The sequence below is a fragment of the Parus major genome, chromosome 20 (genome assembly GCF_001522545.3).
Source record: "Parus major isolate Abel chromosome 20, Parus_major1.1, whole genome shotgun sequence".
Classification (NCBI taxonomy): Eukaryota; Metazoa; Chordata; class Aves; order Passeriformes; family Paridae; genus Parus; species Parus major.
In genome coordinates, this window is record NC_031788.1 from 4508052 (window position 1) to 4517936 (window position 9885).

Below are 9885 nucleotides of genomic sequence, written 5' to 3' on the forward strand. Positions count from 1 at the left end.
GCAGTGTTTAAGAGCAGGAGCAGAGCATCCTGCATGTCAGGAACCTCCTCTCCTTGCACCAACCCTGGTCCCCATCAGCCAGGAATTCATCCTGGTGGTAGTCTAATGGCAGAGGAAACATGAGTTGGCCCAAGGATGGAGAGAGGGCTGTGTTGCAGCAGAACCTCTTTATGCCACTTGTGGTGGTCTTTGACCTGAGTTACTGTTTTGGGCTTGAGTGTAGCAAGATGTTCAAAGATGTTGACCTTGTAGTTCTCACATCCCAGCCTGCAGCTGTGTGTACTGCAGTAGGAAAACCCATCTCACTGGCTTTCTTTCATAATAAATATTGTTTCATATCAGCCAAGATTTTTTGCAAAAAAAGTCTATTTCCACAGGGACCTTGCCTTGGAGCACTGGTAACCAGCACAACATAAAATATAATCATCATCAAGGACAACAACATGTGCTTATCCAGTAACCATTGAGTGAGGTTTAGGCCTTCTGTTTCCAAGCCTCTTCAAGGAGATGCCAGGAAAATTTGCCTGTTCTCACTGGCTGTGTAGAAACACCAGAAGTGATCCCTGCCTGCTGTGGTCACCAACTAGCAGCTTTGAAAAGTGAATCTACAGGTTGGGTTCTCCAGCATCACAGGTGGCACAGCCATTTGTTACCATGCCATATGCACCTAATGAGCACTCTGGTGAGCTTTGAACTTTGCTCTGTACATGACTGTGTAAGATAACAGAGAACAACACTTCCAGTTCCCAGTATCTGCTTTTCAGGTAAAAGATTGAGCTGGTTCTGACTTCTGCCAGAGCTGGGTACATGTGCAGTATGTTTTGGGTGTCCTGGTAGGAGCAGGGCACCAGGACTTGTGTGCCTCGAGGGAACATCCTCTTGGAAGGCCATCTGAGAGGGTAAGCCTGTCACTGCTTAACTAAAAACTTCATCAGAACAGTGCCTGTAGTTGTGTTGTGTCCAGAGACTGAAAAGCCTGTGACATGAGAGCCCAGAAACTGGGGATATCCAGCCATTTCTGGAGACATGCACAAAAACCCTGAGGAAGATGCTGGAAGCACAGTCTGGGCTGTTGTGGGGTCACCTTGCTGAATTCCTTTTGCATGTTCTGCTCCTCTGTGTCTCACCATGCACTCCTGGGCTGTCTCTGAGCTCTCCATTGTGTGATCCTGGCCTTGAAATGGCTCAGCCTTCCAACTCCTAGGAAACTAATTTCCTACTAATCTATTTGTTTAAAATGAACATCTACAAAGATAACTCTGTGAGCAGCCAGGACTTTGATTTGGGGAGACTGGGAACATACACCCCAGAAAACTGTAAATGCAGGCACTGCTTTCCTTTGCATCCAGAATTCAACAGAGCTGTCAGATAACACATGAGAGATGGTTAATAATAAATTAAAAACATCACAGCCACAGGGAAACTGCATCTCTCCCCTCCCCCCAAACTCCCCCTCTCTTTTGCTTTTTTTCTACCCCATGGGCTTAATCAGCATCAAAGAGTAACAAATCCAATAAAATGCTTCCCTGAGCCAGGAACCAGCCTGAACTGGATACACACACACACACACACCAGCCTCTCTCCTCTCCCCCTGACTGCCAGCCCCTTTGCAAAACAGCTGACAGTCGAGGTGGAGATAGAACAAAGGAAGAGATGGGGAATGGTAAATCACAGAGACTCCCCCATCTCTCATCTGGCACTAGAAAGCTCTAACAGGCCTCCCTTGCTTTTAGGCTACCTGTGCAGAAAGAGCTTTTCTTGCTCCTGACTTGGTTTTTATCCCACCAAGATGAGAGGTTCAGGGGGAGGGAAAGGAAAAGGAAAGCACACATGCATTTCTGCTGATTTCTCCCCTTCTAAAACTGAATTCAAACAACAGCATCTCCATCAATTTGCAGTAGGCCATCTGTAGACCTTTGGTGTGTTCATGGCCATGGCACTCCTCAATACCTGCCAGTGCCTTGCTTGGCTGAGAGCAGGTGATGTGTCAGGAGGGTCTCCAGTGAGGGTCCATACAGTGGCCCCCTCCCCAGCCTTGCAGGTTTCTCCTGTGCAGGAACATCTCTTTTTCAGAGCTGGGGGGAGATGTCCATCACTCCAGCAGGAGGAGAATGTGGTGGGCTGGATCTTCAGGGGTGAAAATAGATGTGGGTGTGTTTGAAGCCAATGAGCTGACATTGCTTTTCCATAGCTAAAGATTCAGCCTGGGGGATCACCTGCCTAGCAGCAGTGTGCCAGTACTCCAGTAGTGCTCATGGCACCAGGAGATTGAAAAAATATTAAAAAGAGGTTAGCAGGAAGAACTAAGGAGAACATAGCCTCAGCAACTTCTTTCTGTGTTGCTCTTTGTGGATTCTTGGGGTATGTCTGTGTCCCCTGAAGCTGTAATATCTAAGCACTTCCTAGTCATTAATATGGTGAGTGCATCTTCTCCATAGCCTTGGAGAGAGAGTTTTCTCTCTCCATCATTTCTGTCTTAGAGATGAAAACTGGAGCAGCAAAGGAAAGGTTTTGCTCATGGCCATGCAGAAAAGCCTATGGCAGAGTCAAGAAATGAATCCTCATAACTCAAAATCTGCTATATCAGATCATAGCTGGAAGAAAATCCTTGCCTTTGGCCTGTCTGGGATGTAACACTTTCAGGTGAGTTCAGACATCAAATCTGTGCTGAGTCCAGCTTTCTAAACCTATGCTAGAGAATAACCATGCTCAAGGCAGAGATTCCAAATAGCTGACAAACAGCTCTGTCTGCCAGGGTGATGGACAGCTGGGCAGCAAGTACTTTGAAACTTGAAAAGTCTGTGTCAATTAACTGTGCATTTTGCCTGTGCACACCTCTTTCAAATGAGAGCCCCAAAACCTGCTAATGTTTGGTGCACATTGGCAGGAAGATCCCTTGGCATTTTCCACAAGAATTTTTCTTTACATTTCCTGCTCTGTAATAATTTTACAAGAATTTTTCTTTACATTTCCTGCTCTGTAGTAATCCTTCCCGTGTGCTGCAGTGCTGTGGGTGCTGTCACCCTGCTCAACAGCTGGATCTCCAAAGATGCTCTGTGAGTGCTGTTTGTGTGGGCAGGGTTGGTGTAGGGCAAGAGGAGTCTGTGGCTCCTGTGCTGCCCAGCTGAACAGGACTGGAGCACCCCAAATCCAGTTTTAGTCATGAGAGGAGGTTGAGGTGGTGTTGCTGAAGGAATTCTTTCCCAACACTAGAAGATACTGTCTTTTTTAGAGAGCAGAGCTTTTGGATTCATTTTCCCTGCCAGTCCTCCCACGAGAAGGTGTAGCACAGTGAACTAGCCAGGCTTTAATGAAGGAATTCAGAAACTACCAAAGAACTCCTTTGGAAATACAGATGTCATCTGCATTACGGCCATAATTAATTAACCAATCAATTATCATGATGAATGCTATTTTAATGAATCAGTTGCAAATCATTTTTGGTTCTTATGGTTTTCATTCAGCACACATTAATCATGGCAGGCTCTCTGGGTTGCAGAGGAATGCAGGACGTGAATCCAAGACCTCAGTACATCTTTAACAGAGGTGAGCCAGGTTCTCAGCAATCAGATCCAGATGCAGGTATGGAAATCTCTCCTCTGAAGGTCAGAGGATCCTCAAATCTGGGAAAGTAGTGCTGGCATATTATAGACATTGGCCCAGAGCATGAAAGAAGCAGGTAAGAAATGGGTCAGAAATGGGATGGGTTTTTAAACTCTTTCAGATTTGGACTTTGCTGTTAATTCCATTTATACTGGGAGGAAGGTAAAATAATGTATTTGAAATGTTGGAAAAAACATACTGATTTGGGTTGGGTTTTTTTTTGGTTTGGACTTTTTCTAGTATTAGATTAGAATTCTTGTAAATTTGTATAAATTCATTTGGCTTTGGCAGTGCTGCACAGGGGCAGGGGATGTCTGAGTGGAATAAGTTGAGGGACGCTGGTTAAAGTTGTTCTTGAATGTCTGTCTGGACATTGCACTCATTTTCAGTGTAGTTTTTACTCCTAGGGAGAGCTTGTATGGTTCTGCCATCTCTGAAAGATTCCAAAGAGTGTGATGAAAGAAGCACCAATTTGAATAAATTATTCGACTTCAGCCCTTGGATGTAACATCTTTATTTATCTGAGCTGTTGCCAAAACACACTTGCTTGCTCCTGGAATCAGTCAGAAGATGCACTGACTGAGCTGGGCTGTTTTGTACAGCTGTGCCTAAAGCTCCTTGGAGCTGGAGTTGCTACAGAGAAGTGCAACACAGGGCACTGAACTTCACAAGGTAATTAAATGGAATGACACAGGGAACACAAGCTTTTCTTCTGCAGGAAACACTGGATTTGTGGTGTGGAGGGGGATTTTTTTCTATTTTATAAAAATTATTTTAAAGTAGAAATGCCTGGGAAAAGGAAAGGTAGCAGAAAGACAGAATCTTGGATAAAAAGAACTCTGAACCAGTCTGAGGAGAATTATTGGCTCTTTATTTCAGGGCATTGTATCTAATGAGGAGAATCAAAATAGAACAAAACCCTAAACCAGCTAGAAAATATGTGATTTCATCCACAACATCAAGCTGGAGCCTGAGGTAGTATCATAGTTTATGTAGTCATATAAGCATTAATTTAGGAACTGATCTCTGCAGTGTACCTGTTATGAAAAGCTTATTTCATGTGCAGCTAAGAAATACAGAGATATCCTCCCTGCACAGCTGAGGGAACATCATGGGGTGGAGTTTGGATATTTTATTACATTATTTCTGCTCACCCTGTTGGTGTAGCAGCTCAGAATGCAGTAAGAAGAGGTATCTTTAGTGAGTTCAATGCTTTGGGTAGATAACACTGGAAACTTTTGGAGACACAGGTATTATTTATACAATTAGTTCAAATAATAGGTTTTCTTTCAATGTTTATTATATGTCACGCTCTAAAAGGCACACAGTTATGGCAAATGGGAGCTTAATATGTGTTCCATAAAGCTATACAAAAGTATCTATTGACTTTTGGAATCCCTTTGAAACCCTCTTCTGATGGGATGTGGGCACCCAATTCATGCAACAAATACAAAAGCTTGCAAATAGTCCTGACATGGTTGTATTAAAAAATGTGGGGAAATATTTGTGGGATATTTTTTGGAGTCTTTATACTGCTTTACTGGCAATCACATGAATTTTATATCTGTCATGAAATCTCCTGACATTTCCACCAATATGTTGCAAGGAGATCATTAGAACAATTACTGAGATGTGGGAAAAGAAGTAGCATTCCATAGCATCAATTGCCAGCGCTGCCATCTCTAAGCAATTAAAAACCATGAGGACAAAAATTTGACATTTTTCTGGCCTGTGTATCAAGAGGGTGCACCCACATTTGTTTTTGAGGTTTTCAGCATTGCTATAGTACTAGCCGTGCATTCTTGAAAAAGATGAAGCTGTTTTGGGAAAAAAAATTGAAGTCAAGTGAAAAAAAAAATGCACAGAAAGTCTTTGTTTCATCCATTAGAGCTCACTGACTTGATACACATTAAGATTTTATAGAAACTATTAAATTTTGAGGACTTCCCGTGGGAAACAAACAAGTTTTGGTAGAAAGTTTATTTTTCTGAAGTTCCACCAAATTTTCCCTCTATTGTTTGTGATCCTGAAGCAGAGCTGGTCCAATCCAGTAGTCACAGTTGCCCATAACCACTCCAGCCCTGAGCCTGGCCAGTTGTGGTGGGCTGAAATGCAACAAGTGAATTTGGGAATATCACCCTGGTGTAGGGCCCTGGGGCTGTGGGGGCATCGTGGGCTCCCAGATCCTCACCTGCCTTCCTCTGGAGAGAGGGAATTTTCCCAATGGCATGTAGTGACAGGAAAAGGGGAAAAGGCATGAAGGAGAAGAGAGGGAAGGTTTAGATTATATAATAGGAAGAAATTCTTTACTATAAGGGTAGAAAGGAACGGGCACAGGTTGTGTATTCTCCATTCTGGAAGTGTTCAAGGCCAGGTTGGATGGGGTAGAGAGCAACCTGGTCTAGTGGAAGGTATCCCATGGCAGGGGGTTGGAATTCATTGTCATTTGAGGTCTCTTCCAACCCAAACCATTCCTGATATCCATGTTTTAACCCATTGCCAGTGACCTGTGGTTTTCACAGGCCTTTGGATCTCGGGGGTCTGCAGCTGCCAAACGGCTGCGACAGATTTGAAAATGAATGTGACACCTTTCAACGTGGAGTGGTAATGGCAAAATTACTGAGATGCTGTTTCACCCTTGCTTGGCAGGGACAGGAGATGCTGAAGCCAACAAAAATGTTGTCAGGCTTGGGCTGTAGCGACCAAGGCTGTTTGACTCGCTGTAGTCCACTAGGAAGGTATTTGGACATCTGAGAGATTGTAATTCATTCTGGAAATGACATATTTCAATATTAAAGTTGAACTTCACTTCCATGACATGAAGCTGATTTCTGAATCCAGATGGAAAAAATTCCAAAACTTAAATAGTTGATATCTGGTTTCCTGACCAGCTCTATTTCTCCTGTGGCAATAAGCTGGAGTTCTTGAGAAAATCATCAAGGATTGAAAGAACTGAGGACTGGATGTATCAAAAGGCTCAGCCAGTCTCCCACTGTCAATAAGGCACGTAGGATGATTTCCCTGGAGACTCAGAGCTGGGTCTTCTGATGGTGTGGCCATTAATAAAACAGGAAAAAATATTAGTGAGGGTTGTCTGAGACCTGCTTTGAGTTTATGGAAACACTTTTTAGTCCTCTTGGATCCAAATATGTGATTTATTTCCCTTAAATCCTAAATTTAGCAGAAAATAAACCAGGCAGGGCTTTCCTTGCTTGGGAAAGAGTTCCAGTATGTTATATTGCTGGAGTTTGGTTTTGGGCTGTAGGGACAGGGATGAGTTTGTTGATCAGCCAAGGCTGAATCTTCCTTGCCATGCCTTTGCAGAAAGCCAGGTTTCTGGCTCTTACATGTGGATTTTTTCCCTCAGGTGGCAGTGTTAAATTGGTGGTTTGGACAGACGATAAAACTGCCCAGAACAGGGTCTGTGATGGGTCTGGTATCTCCTGTTGGGTGGGATCTGGGGGTGGGGGCTGATGGAAGGAGAGGATTTTGTGGGAACACCTGTCTGTGTTTGGGCCAAGCCCCTGGGCTGAGCCAGCCTCCAGCCCTCAGAGCAAACCTGCGGAGGAGACTCCACTGCTGTTGGAGAGGTGATGGCTCCACTTTCCCAAACAAAGCACAGCGACATTTCCTGTAATTGGAACCAAAGAGACAACTTGCTGCTTTGTAATCTGTGGGTGGGGGAGGCACTGTTGAGTCAGGAAGCCCCCAGAGGGTGCTGGCTTTACTGGTTTCAGCTGTGAAATCAAAACACATGCATGAGTCAGGCCAGTGGTTAAGTTCTGCTCACTTTGAGGCCCTGGCTTTGATTAAATTCATGTGTCATTTTCAAAGGTCCATGTTTAGCTTGGTTTTAGATCATGCTCGCATAATTAGTTTATTTAAACTATGTCTCATGTTAAATCAGATTTTGCCTGTGGACTTAAGTACAACTATGTAATAAGATATACCTATTAAACAGATGTTTAATCTTAATGACTATGTTCTTGACAATCAATTGAAATTGAACATCTAATAACTACATTGCAACTAGGCATATCTCTTTGCATTTAATAAGATACTATAGTAATATAATTATAGTAATATAGGATATTATAAATAACATATTCATGGCAATATACCAAAGTTTGTATAATACATGCTATATATATATACATATATATATATATATAGCCTGAAAAATGAGGAGGCCTTAGCTCAGCTCATCATTTCCCTGAAGGAAGAGAACAAAAAAAAAAAAACCCAACCCCCCAAATGTTATCCTCTTACAGAGGAAACAATTTGTATTGGCACTTTGTACAGCGTGTCCTGTAACAGCCTGGTGTCCCCAGGTCATCACCCTGAGGAAAGTCCAAAGTAGTGGTGTCACAGAGAAAAGCTCCACTTTATTATATTCCTATATTTGGTGACTGGTAGGATACTTTATTCAGACTCAATAGAAGGAAAGAGGGCTAAAAAAATAATTGGAACAATTAGAGCAGAGATGTGGAAATGCTTGTTGGAAAAAGAGCCAGCCAATGGCATCGATCCTTATTGGAAATGAGCTTCTAGTTGTGTGTAAACACAATATTTCTGCATTTGTGCACTCAAGTCTCTGATTTCTGGTTGTGACCAATAAATGAACCATTTCATTAACAGGTCCCACAGAATATCTGATTGATCCACAGGTTTCATCTGATAGTCCCAACTCCAGAAATTTATATTCTGCTACCAAGATGTGAAAAAATATATTTGGATAATATATTTTTGTAATGCTTCTGTACCATAACTGATGAGCATTTAAATATAAAACCAAATAACTTCATAATGTTCTGTTCAGAATTAGCAAGTGTGTGTCAGATACTGTTGAAACAGTTGAATATTTTGTTAGTTGTGCAGTATTTTAGGACTTTATTTTTTTTAGACTTTAGTTTGAGGAGGCCTTTAAGCCCATGCTTAAATCTATCTTTTCAGCAAATCTGTTGCACATGTGTTCAGTATTAAGTTCATGCTAACTAGAAATAAGCTGATTAACTATTGTCTTATGGCTGGACCTACTCTTCATTGAACTGCATAGAAAACTTTCCATTGAATCCAACAAGCCCTGAGCTAAATACTTCAACAATGTGGTGGAAAGGCCGAGAGGGAGGGTGGGAAACAGGTGGGTTAAAAAGTAGCCTGGATTATGTGGTATTTTTTGGGCTATTGAATATGTATAGAATGGAGCTCTTGTTAATGCAAATTATAAACATGTTTCAGAGTCTGTCTTGTGGCACACGTACAGTGCAGTGATGGACTGGAAACATGTGAAAGACATATTGATGATAGTAAACATTAGCTCAGCATTCTGGTCTCCAGCATTGCTCAGAATTGGGGGGAATAAAAAAAAAGTCTTCAAACTTTTCATGTTCCATAAAAATAGTTATCAAGGTCTCTTTTTGCTCAGCCTTCCAGATTCCTCTTTAAAAACTAGCCTGGCTTCCCTCAGCATCTCTTTCCCAGTGTATTATATTTTCCCCACGCCTGCCTGCATTAATTTTTGTTAATATTGTTGTTGCCATCTTTGCACTAAAAAATGCATGAAGGAGAGAGAAGTGTGTATGTGTTTGTGTTCTCCCTTCCTCCTTTCCTCATCTAACTCAGAGGCTGGGAGGAAGAAGACACTTGTAAAAAATCCCTTCCTTCACGTGCCAGGTTTGCAGTGAATTCTCCAGGGGGAAAGCTTGTTTTGGTGGCCTTGTAACTGTATTACTGGAGGGCACCTCTAGCTAACAATGCACCTGGTTAAATTAAGCCTAGAACTTCTCAAGAGACTCTTTTTACTGCTGACTTTTTGTAGCCCCCTTTACCCCCTGTTTAGGCTGGGAGAGGATGATGCTCTGTGTTTTGGGTCTTTTTTTTTTTTTATCTTTCTCCAGTCTGCTGATAATTTTTCCACACACCTTTATTAAATACAGTGATTGCAAACACATTTGACTTAATATTCCACTCACGCTCTAAGTTAACAAGTAGTTCAAAGATTAATTACCATGTACCTTGCAGTTCATAGATTCTATTATGATATAGCTCAAGCAAAGGGAACAGGGGGAAAATCCAGCTGATTAGCCTGTGATTATGTGTTAGCCTGTGCTTGTGGTCTTTGCTTGGTTGTCACTGGGTGATGCAAGAACTTCTGAGTGGTTACACTTTCTCCCATCTGTATTTATTTTGTTGTAGTCAGGGAGTTTGTAGGACTTAGAAAAACATTGGTGGCAATATTTGTCAGGTTAGGACCGTTTCAACTGCTAATGCTTTAATGGGTGA

General features: G+C 42.2%; 1 long non-coding RNA gene across 1 annotated transcript in view; it reads left to right on the forward strand.

The window, feature by feature from the left end:
- Positions 1–4161: 4161 nt before the first annotated feature.
- Positions 4162–9885, forward strand: part of LOC117245378 — a 44425-nt gene continuing 38701 nt past the window's right edge. Inside the window, exon 1 of the long non-coding RNA XR_004500033.1 lies at positions 4162–4275. This is a non-coding gene — a long non-coding RNA (uncharacterized LOC117245378). The remainder of the gene's footprint in view (positions 4276–9885) is intronic.